At 40.1% G+C, this 18,509-nt stretch overlaps 1 protein-coding gene across 4 annotated transcripts in view; it reads right to left on the bottom strand.

Annotated features, from left to right (window-relative positions):
• The window catches only part of LOC106837858 (cytidine monophosphate-N-acetylneuraminic acid hydroxylase), a 348,449-nt gene that overhangs the window by 136,370 nt on the left and 193,570 nt on the right, over nucleotides 1-18,509 (bottom strand). Inside the window, exon 1 of one of the 4 annotated variants that reach the window (XM_070515545.1) lies at nucleotides 4,574-4,762. The exons of 2 other annotated variants lie outside the window; for them this stretch is intronic. The gene's annotated coding sequence lies outside the window, so the exon portion shown is untranslated. Of the gene's footprint in view, nucleotides 1-1,902; nucleotides 2,007-4,573; nucleotides 4,763-18,509 lie in introns of those variants that run through there. One more of the 4 variants, XM_070515542.1, reaches the window with a different exon arrangement.

The following is an 18,509-nucleotide window of genomic DNA, read 5'->3' as shown; positions in this document are numbered from 1 at the left end:
TTCTGGGTAGAAATATCTTTGGGGGATGGGGGCAAACATTTAACCCACAACAGCATGTTTGCATGATTTTCGTTTTAGAAGGTCATTAGAACAGAAACATAAAGGGAAGTCAAAGCTAAAAATGAAAAATGTAAAGTTTTCTGGGCAGTTTCGAGTTAGCAGATGTAAGCGGTTTGTGGTATCCTCTTTAAAAATTGACCCTAGCTGGGAATGTTACTAAAACAGACACCACATACTTATCCAGTAAAGCTGATCAGCCTCCCAATATTCTCTTCATATGACTTAGTTAAAGTAAATATTCGCAATTGTAACCTACTGAGATATGTAATTATTGAGAGGAAAAGAGCATAAATAAGCTGCCTAAGAGAGTTTGAGTTGCCATCCACTAAATTTAGATTCTGTTTCCAGTAAGGTGGCGGACTAAAAACCCAAACGAATCCTTTTGGTAAAAACAACTAAAAATCTGAGAAAAATTTTACAAGTCAATGAGCGGTCACAAAAGTAAGGAATTCTCCAGTCAGGGACTGAATGAAGACAAGGACCTCTAGCGGATGTTGAGGCTGCACGCTATATAGCCAGTCATTTACCAAACGAGGAGGGAGGGGAGATGGAGAGTGAGCTTTGCATTCGTGACCTCAAGGGGTTCCAGAGACACAGCCCAGAGCCGCACCCCAAGTTGAGGAGTCTAACGGGACATCTTCCCCCCTAGAAGCTGGGATCCCAGGGGGTTAAACCATCAGTTTAAATTTGAACTTAGACATAGGCTGGTATCACTCCTCAACCCCTCACTTCTCCTATCTCACTCCCAGCTCTAGAGGACAGAAAAGCAAATCTATTACCTCAAAGTTTAGCGCTACGTAAAAGGGATTAAAAAATAGAAGTTGGCCATCGCAAGTGTTTTCAGCCTGAATTCACACTACCTGGGAGAAGTGGAGAAATCTCTTGGTGAATACTTAATTTAACGTGACCCTAGACTCACAGTTCCCGGAAACCCAGACGACGCAAAGGAAAACCCTCTCTCAAGCACTTCACCTCTAATCTGGCTAAAGGTAATTTCCGCAGGTAAACTTCCAAAGCGTGGAGCAGCTCATAGTACAAAATAACTAAACAGCCAAAGCCCTGTAAGTAAGGACCAACAAAAACAACAGATTACATAAAAAAGTTCATAATATTATGACTTAACTCTGTGTGCCTGAGGCCTGAAAGATCTGTGTGTATTTACATACTTATACATACGTAGTGTATGTATAAAAGAGATAGGCAAATTCGAACCAAGAGCACACTGATATAGCCATACTGACAATAGAGAAAACATATTTTAAGCAACAAAAATTGCCAGAGATAGTTATTTCATAAAGATAAAGGATTCAATTCATCAGAAACCATAATAATTTTAAATTTGCATGCACTAATAATAGCCTCAAGATATACTGACAAAACTATAAAGAGTAAAAGGCAAATTCAAAATCATAGTCGACTTTTAAATACTCCTCTCGGTAACTGATAGAATGAGCAGATAAAAATGTATTTTAAGAATTAGTAAGGAGGACTCACGCGCAGGTGAGGGAGGCCTTCTCACCTGTGGGAGGTAAAGAAGGGTTTTCTGGAGGCAAGTGGCCTGATCAAATTTGTCCTCCGAGATGCAGGCATTGCAGGAGACCAGGCACGTATGGCTGCGATCGCACGGGAGGGAGGGAGGGAGAGGCACCAGAATCAAGGAAACAGAAAGTAGCATCCACCAGAGGCGCCTCTCTGGGAACTACGTGGGAAAAGGAATCACCTCCCAGCGGGCTCGGGCGTAAGGACAGAGACCTCGGGAAAGGGTCCCCTCTGCCGCATCACAGACCATAGATAACTTCAAGACACCTGGGAGCCCTCCTGGACTCTTTCAAAGAGGCTCACCTCCCCATTTTCTCTGCTCCCGCGCTGCAGGGCGCTGCCGTTAGAGGAAGACTGGCCGCTCCGGGAGCACTTGGAATGCTTCCTGCTCCCTGTCTCCCTCCATGAGGACTCTCACGTCAGCTCTCGCGTGGTGTTTCTTTTCCCTCAAGAAAGGACAATGACTTAACTTGGGCCGTAGCTGGTCTTCAGAAAGAATTTTATGGTATGGTATCTGTATGATACCTAATGATGGTGTCTCTGCAGCTATCAGACTCAGTGAGCCATTGTCAGAAAAATATTAGCCCTTAAAGGTACAAATCAATGTGATATGTCAGGGGGAAAAAATTAGTAAGGATGAAGAGGGGTTGAATATTACAATGAACAAACTTGACCTAATGAAGATAGAGATATATATAGACATATACAGATATATATAAACAAATGGCCAAGGAGGACATGAAAAAGTGCCCAACATCATTAGTCATCGGAGAAATGTAAATTAAAACCAAAGAGAAGTAGGAAACAAAAGCCTCAAGGATGACTTATGTGTTTCCACTTCTGGCCAAGATGGAGTAATGGGAACCAGGTTTACCCTCCTGTTTGAAAAAAGAGGACATTATATATATATATAATGCCTCTATACCATGTATAGCATACCACTTAACTGCACAATATACGTTATTTTCCTGCACATAGGTAACAGTTACAATAATCGATTGTACCTAGGCTGAATCTCAACAAATTTCAAGGGAATAAAATATAGAGATATAATATTGCATATATCATAACACAGCTAAGCTCAGAATCAAAATCAAAATAACTAGTAAAACTCACTGTTGGAAATTAAGAAGCATTTATTTCTATAATATATTGGTCAGAAATAAATCACAATAGATCTGAAATTATTTAGAACTAAGTACTAATGAAAACATACACATCAAACTTGGGGAATTCATTGAAGCAGTACTTACAGGGAAATGCTGACATTAGAAAACAAGAAAATCTGAAATTTAATGAGCTAAATACTAATTCTAAGAAGTTAATAAAAAAGGATTGCAAAATAAACGCAAAGAAAGAGAAAGGAAATAATAAAGAACAGAATTTAATAAAATAGAAAATTAACATACAATAGAGACAATCTATTCAAAATAATCTATTCAAAAGTTAGTGCTTTGTAAAGACCAAAACAAACTTGAAAATCTCTAGTGATATTATTGGTCAAGGAAAAATAAAAAAAGAGAAAAGACACAAGTCACCATTATCAGGAAGAACGAAGAGGATATACGATAGATTCTGCAGACATTGCAAAGATAAAATATTATAAAAACCGTTGTGCCAATAAATATAAATATATAGATGAAATGGATAAAATCCTAGAACGTTAAATCTAGTGTATTGCATCAAAATTCAATTATATAATTTATAAATTAAAACCCTGCATAAATAGTAACATTAAAATATCAAAGATAGGAAGACGGTTGTTAAGGTATCAGTTTTCCCCCAAATGGATCTGTTCATTCAATAGAATTGATGCATTTCCAATCATAATCTCACTAAGCTTTTTTTTGTAGAAAGTGACAAGTTCATTCTAAGATGTGGAAATACAAACAACTTAAATAGCCAACGCAATCTCGAAAAAGGAGGATAAAGTTGGTGGACTTATACTACCTGACTTCAAAACTTTTATTATAAAGCTACAGAATCAAGACAGCGTGGTACTGGTAAAGGACTAAAAACTTAGATTAATGGAGTGGAATAGAAGGCATTTGTTAGTTTTCGACAAATGGTACTGGAACAAATGGATGCTCATAGGGCGAAAAAAATTAACCTTGATCCCTATCTCATGCCATATACAAAAATTAATTTGAAATAAACATAGACATAAAGCAAACATTAAACTATAAAGCTTTTAGAAGTATAGAGAATAACTCATGACTTGGAGGTACACAAAGATTTCTCAGAATTGATACAGAAATCATTACCATAAAAGAGAAATTAATAAATTAGACTTCAAAACTTTTTAAACTTCTGCTTAAAGAAAGACGTTGCTAAGAAAATGACTTGGCAAGCTATGGACTGGGAGAAAATATTTGCAAAATACACATCTGATAAAAAAAACTCGTGTTCATGATATACAACTCAAGAATTCCTACAGCTCAAAAATAAAAAGAGAAGCAACACAATTAAAAAAAATAGGGGCACATGTGTACAGTGACAGATGGCAACGACGTTTGGTGGTGAACATGGTGCAGTCTATACAGAAGTGGAAATATGATGTACACCTGAAGTTTATATAATGTCATAAACCAATGTGACTTGAATAAAAAGGACAGGCAAATGATTTGGACATTTTATCAAAAAGATAAACAATGAGTACGTGAAAAAGTACCCATCATTAGTGATCAGAGAAACGTAAATTAAAACCAAAATGAGTAAATTAAAACTTACAAAAATGTAAATTAAAACTAAAAATGAGTAAGAAACAAAATCATCAAGAATGACTCATATATTACCACTTCTGGACAAGATGGAGAAACAGGAACCAGATTTACCCTCCTGTTTGAAACAACCAAACAAAAAGGACAAGATATATGGAAGAACAATTCTCAAAGTCAGACAACAAATCTGAACAGTGGTGATCTCTAAGAAACAGTGAACAAATGAGGTGAGCTGGAAGATGGCCCCAGCTTACTGTTTGGAGAGTCTCCAGGTCACAGAGCAGGGAAGGGACACGTTTCTGGAAGTCTCCTTGAGCTGAGGAAACAGCTGAGCGTCTGATGAGGTTAAGCTGGCTAGACCTTCTGGGGCAGAATACGAAAGAGCCCTGCCCTGAGAGAGAACTTTGAGATCTGCAGAGGGTGCCCTTAAGTATTCAGCTGAGGACTCAGCAGTGCGTGTGTATGAGGAAAATACCCAGGGCCAGGCTAAGAACCACCTGCCACGATTTGAGGAAATAATCACCAGCCGTCACGCAGCCCTGGGAGTGGTGCAAATCTGTGACTCCCTGGAACCCCGTGTTTCACGAAGGCAGCATACTGATCAGTCTCTGTATCCCAAACCTTAGCCCTTAGAAGGTACCCCCAAAATGCCTGTGCAATTGAACTGCTAACTCTCAGCAATATATTTCAACAGATTAGAGTCAACCGTGTACCAAACACTTGGAGTCATTAATGTCACCTGACCAGCCTAAGACAAAGTGTGACTTAGGAAAAGTTTCTTTTAAGTGTGAACACCTCTCTGTACTCTTCAAAGCTTGCCACCATTACCTCCACTGTCCCCGATGTGCTATATTACTTCATGGTTGACTGCAGTTTCCCCAGAGACAACATATCTCAGCACAGGAAGGGCTGCAGTGGTGGAAGTTGCTCGTACTCCGGCAGACACAAGAGTTTGAAGCAAGCAGGCCTGACCATGCCCGCTTAAATCCCATCAAGGACAAAGTCACTTCTTTTTCCTCTACATAGGGCCCACCCCCGACAAGACTCTAAACTCAATATCCGAAACAACTCAGCATTTCACAGGGGGGTAAATGCCCTATGTGTTTGGAGGAAAGAAGGATAGGAGGGAAGTGAGAATAAAGAAATATCATTCAACAAACCCTCATTCAATATCTCCTACGTATCGGGCATTGCTCTAGGGGTGAGGGATAAAGCAGTAAACAAATAGTTTTGTTCCCTTTACGTGAGCGGTCCTCAAAATTTCCCCACCATGGAAATTTCCACCTTGGAACTTTGAGTTTGTATGTTCAAAAAGCTCCCAGGTTATTTTGATTATCAGCCAATTGGAGGAACCACTATGGAAGCACCAAGTTGAGATTCTCCTCGTCAACTAAGAAAGCAACTACGATATTCTCTGCCGCTGATGTTGAGAAGCCAGTTTTGTTAAATATCAAGATGCTGCTCTTCACACGCAACACCTGCATCCGGGGCCTGTCTGAGGCAAACGGGAGGTGGGCCATGTTGGCCTTTGGTGTCTCCAAGGTCTTTCCCCAAACACCCAGGGCTTTCCTGATCTTCTCTATATGCCTGTGGCTCGTGCAATCACCTGCACCTGCACCCCTGAGTAAGTTCTCCAAGTTCTAGGTATTTATCAACTCCCTCGCCACCTGCCCGTCGATTACATCTGACAATATAACGTGTGTTGAGAACTTTTGATAAGCCAGGTGTGTTCTTACTGATTTACACACATTTTATCATGTAATCCTAAAAACAACTCTATGTAGTAGGTATCATCTTTGCTTTATAGATGAGGAAAGTGAGACACAGAAAGAGCATATAGCATAGCCATTGTTACTAAGAATGAGGTCATTCTTTAGGTATTAAGATGACTTGTTCACTTCTGTATCCACGGTACTTGCAATAACACCTAGCTCATCGTAGGCACACCACAAATGTTTATTGAAAGAATGGGTGTTATGGGCATAATTATCCCATAACACTTCACTGCATACATGGTTGCCCTATAAAGGCTTGCTATGTCGTTTGTGGCAAATAGAAACTAAAACATTTACCATCATACTATATTGCCTCCCACCTCAGGTAAATTGAATGAATAAATGACCTCGTGACTGGAATAACATATTTGAAGACACAGGTCACAAAAACAAAGAGAGCCCCTTATAAAAATTTATCATAAATTACATTGTGTGCTTTCTACCTTAGCTTCTATGAACAAAAATTGAATGTCATGGACACTTAAGAAAGAATAAGCAACATGATCACACTTTTTCTTAATTTGTTATACAGTGTTCCAGATCCCTGTTGGGTTTGGCCTTATAGCTAACCAAATTATAGCACCTCAAAGTGAGTGGGAAGTCTCTGGTGCTAGTCCTGGGCTTGATTTCCTTGGCTCCACACTCATTTTCCAAAATTGAGTTATGATCCATAGGACCTATTTGATTATGTTATGACTCAGAACAATATAATCATGAGATTTAAAAACAAAAATTCAGAATTTTATATGTCAAAACATGTGATAGAGCCAGCCCTGATGGCCTAGAAGTTAAAGTTCAGTGCACTCTGCTTTGGCAGCCCGGGTTCAGTTGCCAGGTGCCGAACCACACCACTCGCCTGTCAGTAGACATGCTGTGGTGGCAGCTCACGTAGAAGGACAAGAAGAACCCACAGCTATACACAACTATGTACTGGGGCTTTGGGGGTGGAGGAAAGGAAGGAAAAAGGAGGAAGATTGGCAACAGATGTTAGTTAGCTTAGGGTGACACTTTCCCTCCAAAAAAAAAATCTTGCTCTTTTCAAAAAAAAAAGTGCTCATCCTTCGTTTCAGTAACTCTCATTGCAAGAATGCTTCTGTTACTTTAAATTAAGTATTTTGATCATTTGGACTAGGTTATTAGACACAAAAGAAAAAAATATTTTCTTAAAGGCTTGTGTATTATAAAAGTACATACATATTCATTGTAAAAAGAAAAGATGGCCTGCCTGATGGCGCTGAGGTTAAGTGCACATGTTCCAATTCAGCGGCCCAGGGTTCACCGGTTCGGATCCCAGGTGTGGACATGGCACCGCTTGGGACGCCATGCTGTGGTAGGTGTCCCACATATAAAGTAGAGGAAGATGGGCACGGATGTTAGCTAAGGGCCAGTCTTCCTTAGCAAAAAGAGGAGGATTGGCAGCAGATGTTAGCTCAGGGCTGATCTTCCTCAAAAAAGAAAAGAAAACAGATTATTTTTTATTAAAAAATTTATTTTATATATTTATTTATATATATTTATATATACATATATTTATATATTTATTTATTTTATTAAAAAAGAGAGTATTTAAGGTGAAGTCAAATCTCTGTTGTTCCATCCCTGTCATCCTGCCCCTGGAGGCAGCCACTAATGACAGGTTGATATTTATCTTTCTGGAAATTATGAAAAACAGACTTAACTTGATCCACTCTCCCCCCTTGTCAGATTCAACACTAAATGGCCACTTAAAAATTATAACTACTCTCCTTTTTTAAATTTTCCAGTAGAGAGAATCTCAAACCCCCACAAACGTAGACAAAATGATATAATGACACCCCATGTACCCATCACCCAGCCCAACAACCATCAACCCAGAGCTAACCCACGGCCCCATCCAAACTCTCAGCCACTTCCCTCTATCCAGTGTCATTTGAAAGCAAGTCCCTTATATCATCCATATGTGTTTACATATGAATCTCTAAAAGGAATGACTTTTTAAGATTTTATTTTTCCTTTTTCTCCCCAAAGCCGCCCGGTACATAGCTGTACACTTTTAGCTGTGGGCCCTTCTAGCTGTGGCATGTAGGACGCCGCCATAGCATGGCTTGATGAGTGGTGCCATGTCTGCACCCAGGATCCGAATAGGCAAAACCCTGGGCGGCCAAAGTGAAGCGCAAACCCAACCACTTGGCCATGGGGCAGGCCAGGAAAGATCTTTTTTTAACAAAACCATCTACCAATATTATATCTAATACATTCCTTAATATTATTAAATAACCAGTGTTCATATTTCCAGTTGTCTTTTAACTGTCATAAATAGAGATTTTTTTTAGCATTAAAAACAATTCAGGACCTAAACAAACTCCATGCAATATGATTGGTTGCTATATCTTTTTTTTTTTGAGGAAGATTGGCTCTGAGCTAACATACATGCCCATGCCTCTACTTTATACATGGGACACCTGCCACAACATGGCTTGACAAGCAGTGCGTAGGTCTGCACCCGGGATCCAAACTGGCGAACCCTGGGCTACTGAAGCAGAACATGCGAACTTAACCACTGGGCCAGCCCCTGGTTGGTATATCTTTTAAGTCTCTTTTCATTAATAGACTCCCTTCCATCTATTTTCCTCTTACAATTTATCTGTAGAAAAAACTAAGTTGTTGGACCCTCAGCGCTTTACACCGTTTGGATTTTGCATATTGCATCCCTGTGGTATAATTTAACATGTCCCTCTCTCTTCTTGTTTCCTTGAGTTGGCTCTAGGGGCTTTATGAGATTCAGGCTCTATTTGTTTTATAAGAGTTTTGCATAGATGATGCTTTGTTTCTTCCATCAGGATACTCATGATGTCAGGCACTCTCTTTTTTTTCATAGTTTATTGCAGGAATTTAATATACTAATGTGCATGATGAATCATAAAGAAAGAAGGGACACTGTGTTCCACATTCCCCAAACTTATTTAAGATTAAAACAATTTTTGGCAGAACATCTAATAGAGACAGTAGTTAGCATAACATGCTTTGAGAAATGTTGCCCTTTATTAATTGATTAAAGCTTTTCACCTCCAGAGAAGTCAGGGTCTCTCTTTTTGTGATGTTTGCCACCATGGATGTTCAATACTGTGATCCATTATCTCATTAGGGCCTTGCAAGATGGCAAAACCCCATCATTCCTTTGTCAACCATTAACTATAATCTTTCTGTAAGATAAATTTCTCTTTACTACTTAGTTACCCAGTTGTACAGTTCATAAAGCAGAGGGGAAGTAAATGCATGATTTTTTCTGAATCCTTCAATTTCTTTTTAGTATCATTGTGAACTTATTGAGTTAAACATATATGATGAGGTTGAATCCACTCATTATTCTTATTAATGTTCAAACCATCCCATCTTGGCCAGTGAGAATCTTTTCAAGTTGGCTGCTGTGCAGCATTTTGAGATGATCCCAATAGTATTTGATAGTTTCTTGCCTCTTATATGACAAGATATTCCATGTTCATCTTATAGATTTCCTGCTCCAGACTTCAAATCAGCTATTTTTCCTAAAAGCTTTGGTTCCTTTGGTTGGAAATAGTGTCTGGAAACAATCTGAGTGTTAGAGGTAGGACCACTCTTAAAAGATGTCAATTTGCTCACATTTTTTGGATGCTGTAAAGAATTTTCTGCAAACTATATACAGTTCTAAAAACACTTGATTATTTAAGAATGAATTATTTGGGGGCTGGCCCAGCGGCATGGTGGTTAAGTTCACGCGCTCTTCTTTGGTGACCCAAGGTTCGTGGGTTTGGATCCCAGCATGGACCTACACACTGTTCACTAAGCTGTGCTGTGGCGGCATCCCACGTGCAAAATAGAAGAAGACTGGCACAGATTAGCTCAGCAACAATCTTCCTCAAGCAAAAAGAGGAAGATTGGTTACAGATGTTAGCTCAGGGCCAATCTTCCTCACCAAAAAGAGAAAGAAAAAGAATTATCTGGATCTCTTGCTTCTTATAATTGCTTATGTATCTGTGTCCTTCTAAGGCTAGGAGTTTCATAACCATGGCCTCTTTTTTACCAATACCAGACCCAAAGTTTGTGGCAAGCTAGACACTCAGAACACATTCATTGAATGAGAAAAATTATGCTTTAGAAGCTGAAAGAAACTATCCAAAATGAGTTTCAGAAATATGAGGAAACAAGACTAAGAAAGACAAACACCATATTATTTCACTTATATGTGGAATATAAACAAACACATGGACAAAGAAAACAGTTCAGTGGTTACCAGGGAGGTCAGGGTGGGGAGAGAGCACAGGGGGTGAAGGGGAGCACTTGGGTGGTGACAGAAATATGTCGAACTGAAATTTCACAATGATGTAAACTATTATGAAATCAATAAGAAAAGTAAAAATAAAATAAAATTTTTTTACAAAAAAGAAATACGAGGGAAAATGGCAGCATAATTAGCATAAGTCAGTAGCCTCCGAGGTCATGATTTTAATAGGTTCACCATTTGCTTAGATGTTTAAGTCCCTGCAAGTTTGTTTAAAAAGCAATTACTTTACAGACCTATCCTCTATTTTCAAAAGAGCGCTTCTGTGGAAAGACGCCACGTCTTAATTTCCTGCTTCAGGTCACCCTCACCTGAGCCTTTCAACCTAGTTGTGAAATAGAGACAAACATGGGCGAGGCAGGTCTGAGACAGCAGCTGGTAACCATGTCCAAAAGGACTGAAAGTAATGGCGATCCTGCCCCTCCCTGGTGGAGAAGGGGCTTGGCAGTGGCAGGGCTGGGGTGGCAGGTTGGTTGAGAGGTATGAGGCATTTTGTTGGTGGGTGGGGAGGCACATAGATGGAATATGCCTGTAAAGTTGCACATTGGCCCTCAACAGTTTGGAGACTTTGAATGGGAGGGGTAGGATCTGAAGCACAGGCGTTGGTAGGACACCGGATAAGGTGACAGAGGTGGATCTGGCTGTTGTTAGGGGACAGGGAATGGATGGGGGTATAAAATTGGCCTTTCTTCCTCTGTCTCCCTCTGCTTCCGCATCTAACTTTCTGCTGAATTTTGCTCATGCAAGCCACATCTTTGCTCTTTCTCCAGTTGTGCCCTTATTCTCTCTTCTTATTCCTCTTTCTGGCCTCTTTTTCCAGGAGTCCTTAATGGGCCATAATTTAGAATAGAGGAATGAGAATTTTTGCTTACTAATGGGGAAAACCCGACTCTGGCTACCTCTGGCAAAAAAGAGTTATTGTGAGGAGATAGATAGCTCTGAAAATCAATAGGCAAGATAAGAAGACTGGCCTTGGAAGTTGGCAGCATCCAGGGTGGCTCCAGGGGCAAGCTAGCAGGAACGAAAGAATGGTTTCCTGGCAGGAACTATCTGGTCTGGGGTATCGCTGCTGGGATAAACCCTTTGTCAAAATGTCAAAAGACAGCTTGCTCTGCCAACATCACGAGAGGAGGGAGCTTCTGAAGTGAAAGGGAACCCACTGGATTTACTCTCCTACCAAGACGACACGTGAGGGGGGAAGTGTTTGAAACTGGCCGTGCAGTTAGGAAGAGGGAATGAATGCTGCTCAGCCAAAAACAAGATGATATTTTGACTCAAAGATAACGACATTATTCTTTCTTTGAAAAATGAATAAATATGAAAATAGTGTTAATAATCTTATAACCACACTATTTATTGCTTGTAATCAATGTGCCAAGAATTCTATCATTCATAGTCAGTGTTTCTATTTTCTACGGCAAAGCTATAAAGGCATGACGTAAGGCATGAGGATTTTACCCGTAACTGAAGCTCAGGAAGGTTAAAGTGCAAGGTCACACAGCTAGTAATTGCCAAAGATGGGATTTTAATCCAGGTCTACTGACTTCAAACAAATCACTATTCCACACTGCCTCTCTTATATCCCCCAATCAGGATTAATTTCTCTCCCCTTAAAACTCTAATATCACTTTTGACACCACTTTATTTATCATATTTTGCCATATTAATTTGGCATGTTTCTTTCTTTTTGTTTTTAAGATTTTATTTTTCCTTTTTCTCCCAGAGCCCCCCAGTACATAGTTGTGTATTTTTAGTTGTGGGTCCTTCCAGTTGTGGCATGTGGGATGCCACCTCACCGTGGCCTGACAAGCAGTGCCATGTGCGCGCCGAGGATCCAAACCGGTGAAACCCTGGGCCACCGAAGCAGAGCGCGCGAACTTAACCACTCGGCCATGGGGCCAGCCTGGCATGCTTATTTTTCACTCATTGTTATCATCACAATTACTTAGTGATTCGAATTTTGTAATTTCTTTCCTGAATTTTTAAAGTTAATGCTTTCTGTTTATTAAAACAATATATTTTTAATTAAAAGCTTATATCCTGGTTTGGTTTCTCTTCCTCCCATGAGTCAGTGACCTTAACAAAAAAAGCTCCTCTCTCCTGGACTAAGGCCAAGAGTAAAAAATTCCGTTATTAAAATAAGCCAGCCCTGACAAAGTGCTCTCTTCACAGCCCCAAGTTCTTTCACAGCTACTCTCTACCCCAGTGGAGATCATCAGTCATCAAAGCCTAGTCATTTTTTCAACTTTTTATGGAAAATTGACAATATGCAAAAGTAGAAAGAATGATCGAATCAACTCTCTTGACCCAACTTTAACAATTTGTCTCTACCCACCCACCCTCACACATACACTCACAAGCAGTTCTGTCCTCCCCAGCCCGAAGATTCTAAAGCCCACCCCAGCCATCATGATTTCACCTTCTAATATTTCAGCATATATCTCTAAAAGATAAGGATTCTAATAAAAATAACTACAACATCGTTACCAAATCTAACACTTCTGTTCAAAATTCCTTAATATAATCGAAACTCCACTCAGGAGGCAAATTCCTGCAGTTGTCTCACATATATTCTGCACCAAATCAGGATCCAAACCTGGTCCATACCTTACAGCCAAATATTTAGAGACACTTAGAACTGCCCAACCATTTACAATCTCAGTATGGTTTGAACACAGCTTTTTCATTTCAGTTTTCTTCTAGAAATTCGAGTCTCACTGGCCGGTAGTCTAAGCTTGTCTGGGCCCTGAAGCCGCCCTTGGGGCAAGTGTGAAGGGACTCAGGGTCCCTCAGCCCTCAGCTCCAGATTAAATAGGCCTATCTTGCCATTTAGTTAAGAGAAACTAGCCAGACTTTTTTTTTTTTTTTCTTAATGCTTTTGTTGTTCTAAAGGAGGGGAGTTCTCTAGAATGTAGAGTTTGTTTACGGTAGCCTGGTTTATTTTTACTTCAGCTTAGAAATAACCCAAATCGCCGTTGGAAGGGAATTGGGTAAACAGACTATGGTATTTCCGAACAACAGGAAGCCAAGGCACATTTTAAAATAATGAGGTTGCTCTATATGTAATGACACAGAAATGCGAAGTCCCAGATATATTGGTGAATGAACATGAAACAATATGGGTAATGTGATCCGCTTCTGCCTAAAATTACGTTTCTATATATATATAACCTGAACACATAGGCACCAAATCTTGGAGGGAAGATATAAAATTATGGAGAAGTTTCACTTTCTACTTTTGACATTTTTGTGTCATTTAAATGCTTTTACAGCAAGTATATATTAGCTTTAAATGTGAAAACATAGATACTTTCATGTTGAAATATCATGTCTCTGGTGTAGTATATATTATAAATATTTTATATTCATAATGTGTAAAATATTATGAATATTATGAAATGTAATGTATATATTGTATATAAGATAATACTAAATAACCTTCCTTCTTCTTGTAATCTTTCACCAATGTCAGAAATAATTGGGAGTTGACTCTCCCACAGATACACTGTTTTCTTCAACTGGAACAATATTTGAAGACACCACTCAGTAATCTTTCTTCAAGCACAACAACAATATTGGACTATGACTGTGCACCAGACACAGGCCTCCACTTGAGACGCATTACGTCATTTAATCCGCCGGATAATTCTTTGGTGGAAATATCGTTGTCTACATTTTTTTTTTTTAAGATTTTATTTTTTCCTTTTTCTCCCCAAAGCCCCCCGGTACATAGTTGTATATTCTTCGTTGTGGGTCCTTCTAGTTGTGGCATGTGGGATGCTGCCTAAGCGTGGTTTGATGAGCAGTGCCATGTCTGCGTCCAGGATTCAAACCAACGAAACACTGGGCCGCCTGCAGCGGAGCGCGCGAACTTAACCACTTGGCCATGGGGCCAGCCCCTCGTTGTCTACATTTTACGTGTCAGGAAACTGAAGCTTAGTCACAAGTCACTTGCTCAAGTCATAGCTGGATCCAAATCTCAGTGTCTTTCATGCCAAGGCCCAGGACCTCACGCTGTAGAGCACACCGACCCCACGCTAGTAAACATAATAAATATAAAAGCAAGGGCAATTTTCCAAAATGCGAAGCCATAATCTTCTCATGCTTCTTGTAAAGTAGCTTTATGGAGCCATCGTGTTAGAAGGTCCCAAGACTGCACCCAGGTTGGATGATTTGTTAGGACTCACAGGCCTCAGTGTATGTTTGGATTTGTGGCCATGATGGCTTACAGTGAAAGCAGACAAAGCAAAATCAGCCAAGGAAAAAGGCACATGGGGCAAAGTCCAGAGGAAACGAGGCATGAGCTTCCAGAGCCTTCTCTCAATAGAGTCCCATGGGATGCACTTAATCTCCCAGCAACAAGTTGTGACAACACCTGTGAAATGCTCCCAACCAGGAAAGCTTATTAGAGACTCAGCACCCAGGGTTTTTATTGGGGGCTAGACACATAGGCACCCTCTATTTGGTACTTACCCAAATTCTAGACTCTCAGAAGAAAATCAGGGGTTCAGCATAAACCATACTGTTTGTACAAAAACTTTAGGCGCTGTGATAAAAGCATCTTTTCAAATACCATATCTTCTCAGACAAGGGAAACAAAAGAAAAAATAAACAAGTGGGACTTCATCAGACTAAAGAGCTTCTACAAGGCAAAGGAAACCAGGATAAAAACAAAGACAACCCACCAAATGGGAGAAAATATTTGCAAATCATGTATCTGACCAGGGGTTAATCACCATAATATATAAAGAACTCACACAATTGAACAACAGAAAAACAAACAGCCTGATCAAGAAGTGGGCAGAGGATATGAATGTACATTTTTCCAAACAAGATATACAGATAGCCGAAAAGCACATGAAAAGATGTTCAACATCAGTAGTTATCAGGGAAATGCAAATCAAAACTACTCTAAGGTACCACGTTATACCTGTTAAAATGGCTATAATCACTAAGACTAAAAATAACAAATGTAAGAGAGGTTGTGGAGAAAAGGAAATCCTCATACACTGTTGGTGGGAATGCCAATTGGTGCAGCCACTATGGAAAACAGTATGCAGATTCCTCAAAAAACTGAAAATAGAAATACCACATGACCCAGCTATCCCACTACTGGGTATCTACCCAAAGAAGTTGAAATCAACAATCCAAAGTGTCTTATGCACCCCTATGTTCATTGCAGCACTATTCACAATAGCCAAGACATGGAAGCAATCCAAGTGCCCATCAACCAATGATTGGATAAAAAAGATGTGGTATATATTCACAATGGAATACTACTCAGCCATAAAAAAGACAATATTGTGCCATTTGCAACAACATGGATGGACCTGGAGGGTATTATGTTAGGCAAAATAAGCCAGACAGAGAAAGACAAACACCATATGATGTCACTCATATGTGGAAGATAAACACACGAACAAAGAGAATGGTTCAGTGGTTACCCAGGGGAAAGGGTCAGGGGGTGGGCACAGGGGGTGAAGAGGAGCGGACATGGTGATGGATAGGTAATATTGAATAACTGAAATTTCACAATGATGTAAACTATTATGAACTCAATAAAAAAAAGGTTTAGGCACTATGAGCCCCTCTTATCAGTTAATCATGGAGACTTCCCAAATCTAAATTCCCAATTACTAGCCAGGGGCCAACCTTGTAAGCAGATCTGTCAAAGGATACCATTTAGGCCTGCTGTGTTAACTCTTTTCTGCACAGTCGCCAATTAGAAGGAGTCAAGTGCACAATGAAAATAAAATTATGTCATCAGCCTCCAGTCTGCTTCCATGGTGAAAATGGGGAAGCCAATCCATAATGTCTCTTCTCAGGAAACCACATTGTCCCTCCAGAGACTTGGGGATACAGTACAGAACCCTAGGTTGCACTTAGAGGCCAGACAGCTCTTTGACATCCACTTTCTGTGGACAAAGGCACTGCAGTTCTTGTCCAGTTCTTCATTTTTCACAGCATCTTCCGAGAAAGTTTAGGGCTGATACAAAACAATCCACAGAAACAGTTTTCCCTATGATTCTAGCAGTTCACATTGAATTGCCCTATGTAAGGAAGGTCTTTTTTTTTCTTTTTTGAGGAAGATTAGCCCTGAGCCAACATCTGCCGCCAATTCTCTTCTTTTTGCTGAGGAAGACTGGCCTTGAGCTAACATTTGTGCTCATCTTCCTCTACTTTATATGTGGGACGCCTACCACAGCATGGCTTGCCAAGCGGTGCCATGTCCACACCCAGGATTCAAACCAGTGAACCCCGGGCCGCCGAAGCAGAACGTGCCAACTTAACCGCTGTGCCACCAGACCAGCCCCAGGAAGGTGTTTGATGTACTGGTCGAAGATCTTTGAAAAAGAGATTTGATTTTGAGGGTCCTGATCACTATTACAGCCTTCTCTTTGATAGTCATTTCCGAATTAGATGACTTATACAAAGAAGGCCAGGTTGGAATAGAACCTAGCCAAGTACCCAATCACTCAAAAGGTACGGTCCATCCCAGGTTGGTTTGCCATACTTGGGAAACTTTAGCCTTACTGTTGGGGTGACAACTTTTGCCCTATGCTTTCTTTTTTCTTTTGAGGAAGATTAGCCTTGAGCTAACATCTGCCGCCAATCCTCCTCTTTTTTGCTGAGGAAGACTGGTCCTGACCTAACATCTGTGCCCATCTTCCTCTGCTTTATATGTGGGACACCTGCCACAGCATGGCTTGACAAGTGGTGCCATGTCTGCACCAGGGATCTGAACTGGCGAACCCTGGCCACCAAAGCAGAAGGTGTGAACTTAACCACTGTACCACCAGGCTGGCCCCTGCCCTATGCTTTTTATGTGAAATACAGCTCTTTATACATCCAGGCATCTATAGCCAGGATATCCTGGATGGTGTCGATTTAGGATATGCTCTCGGACATATGTTCTAATATGATCAGATTGAGAGTTCAGCAATTTGAGACTTGTCCAAAGCACTGGACCAGCTTGTGTGGTCCACATGGAGTTCTTTCCTTGTTTGCAATTCAATCGCTACTGAAAATTACAGAAATGGAGGGTTTGAAGACTGTTGCACAGATAAAGTCTGAATAAAAATTTTAAAGCTCAGCTGAGTTCTGGTACTATTTATCTGTTTTACTTATAAACACAAAGGGTTATAGTTCCTTCCCCAAGCCCACAGCAACTTGTCACAACCGTAATGAGTCAGAGAGTGTTTCTGACGTGTAGCAGTTGTCATGTTCGCCGCAGGTAATGAGTCAGATGTTTGCCTCTTTGGGTTGGAAATCATTGAGGTTTTATTTCTGCAAGTATATCTCCACAGAGTGATGTAATTCTGGGTAACACATACTGTCTACATAAAAATAAATGATACATTTGCAGGTTTGACGTGCTTTTATAGATTTCCCTCAGAGGAAATTTTTCCAAATATGTTGGTTCATGTTCTTTTTCTCTGTTTTAAAACTTCTTTCTAATTTCTGCACTTGGATTGAATAATCCACAGTCTAAGATAGTCAATGACCTTAAATAGGTATGTAATTTCTGCCTACGAGTAACTGAGTTGACATATCAAAAATCTTCCATGAAAACTTAGAGTATTTTGTCTACTGTTTGCTGGATTCTCTTTGAGATCATTTGCCTACTGCCTTATGATAGCTCTTTATTGTTTATTGATGAATAGTTTATCTCCTGCTTTGTTATTCGACACCAGGACTTTATCTGCTCTCCATCAAAGCTCGCTAAAAGCAATGACTATATTTTTATTCATCCCTGTGTCAAGTCAAGTGTGGAAAAAGTAGCTAGTACTCACTCACCTTTTGCTGAATGGACGAGCAGACGAATGACTGAAAAGGTTGTAAGCTCTTGAAGAATGTGAGCTGTCTATTCCAGTATCTTCTGCGTAATGTTTCCTAGATAAATACCTGTTCTCTTGAAGGAGAATCTGAATATTCAAGCAAACAGGAAAGGTGGTTGTGCCACGTGGCTTCTCCACAATCAAAAATCCACAAGCAATTCTTTTTTTTTTTCCTTTTTCTCCCTAAAGCCCCCCAGTACATAATTGTATATTCTTAGTTGTGGGTCCTTCTAGTTGTGGCATGTGGGATGCTGCCTCAGCGTGGTTTGATGAACAGTGC

The sequence above is a fragment of the Equus asinus genome, chromosome 8 (genome assembly GCF_041296235.1).
Source record: "Equus asinus isolate D_3611 breed Donkey chromosome 8, EquAss-T2T_v2, whole genome shotgun sequence".
NCBI classification, from domain to species: Eukaryota; Metazoa; Chordata; class Mammalia; order Perissodactyla; family Equidae; genus Equus; species Equus asinus.
Note: the sequence above shows the minus strand (reverse complement) of the source record. Positions and strands in the feature narration are given on the sequence as shown.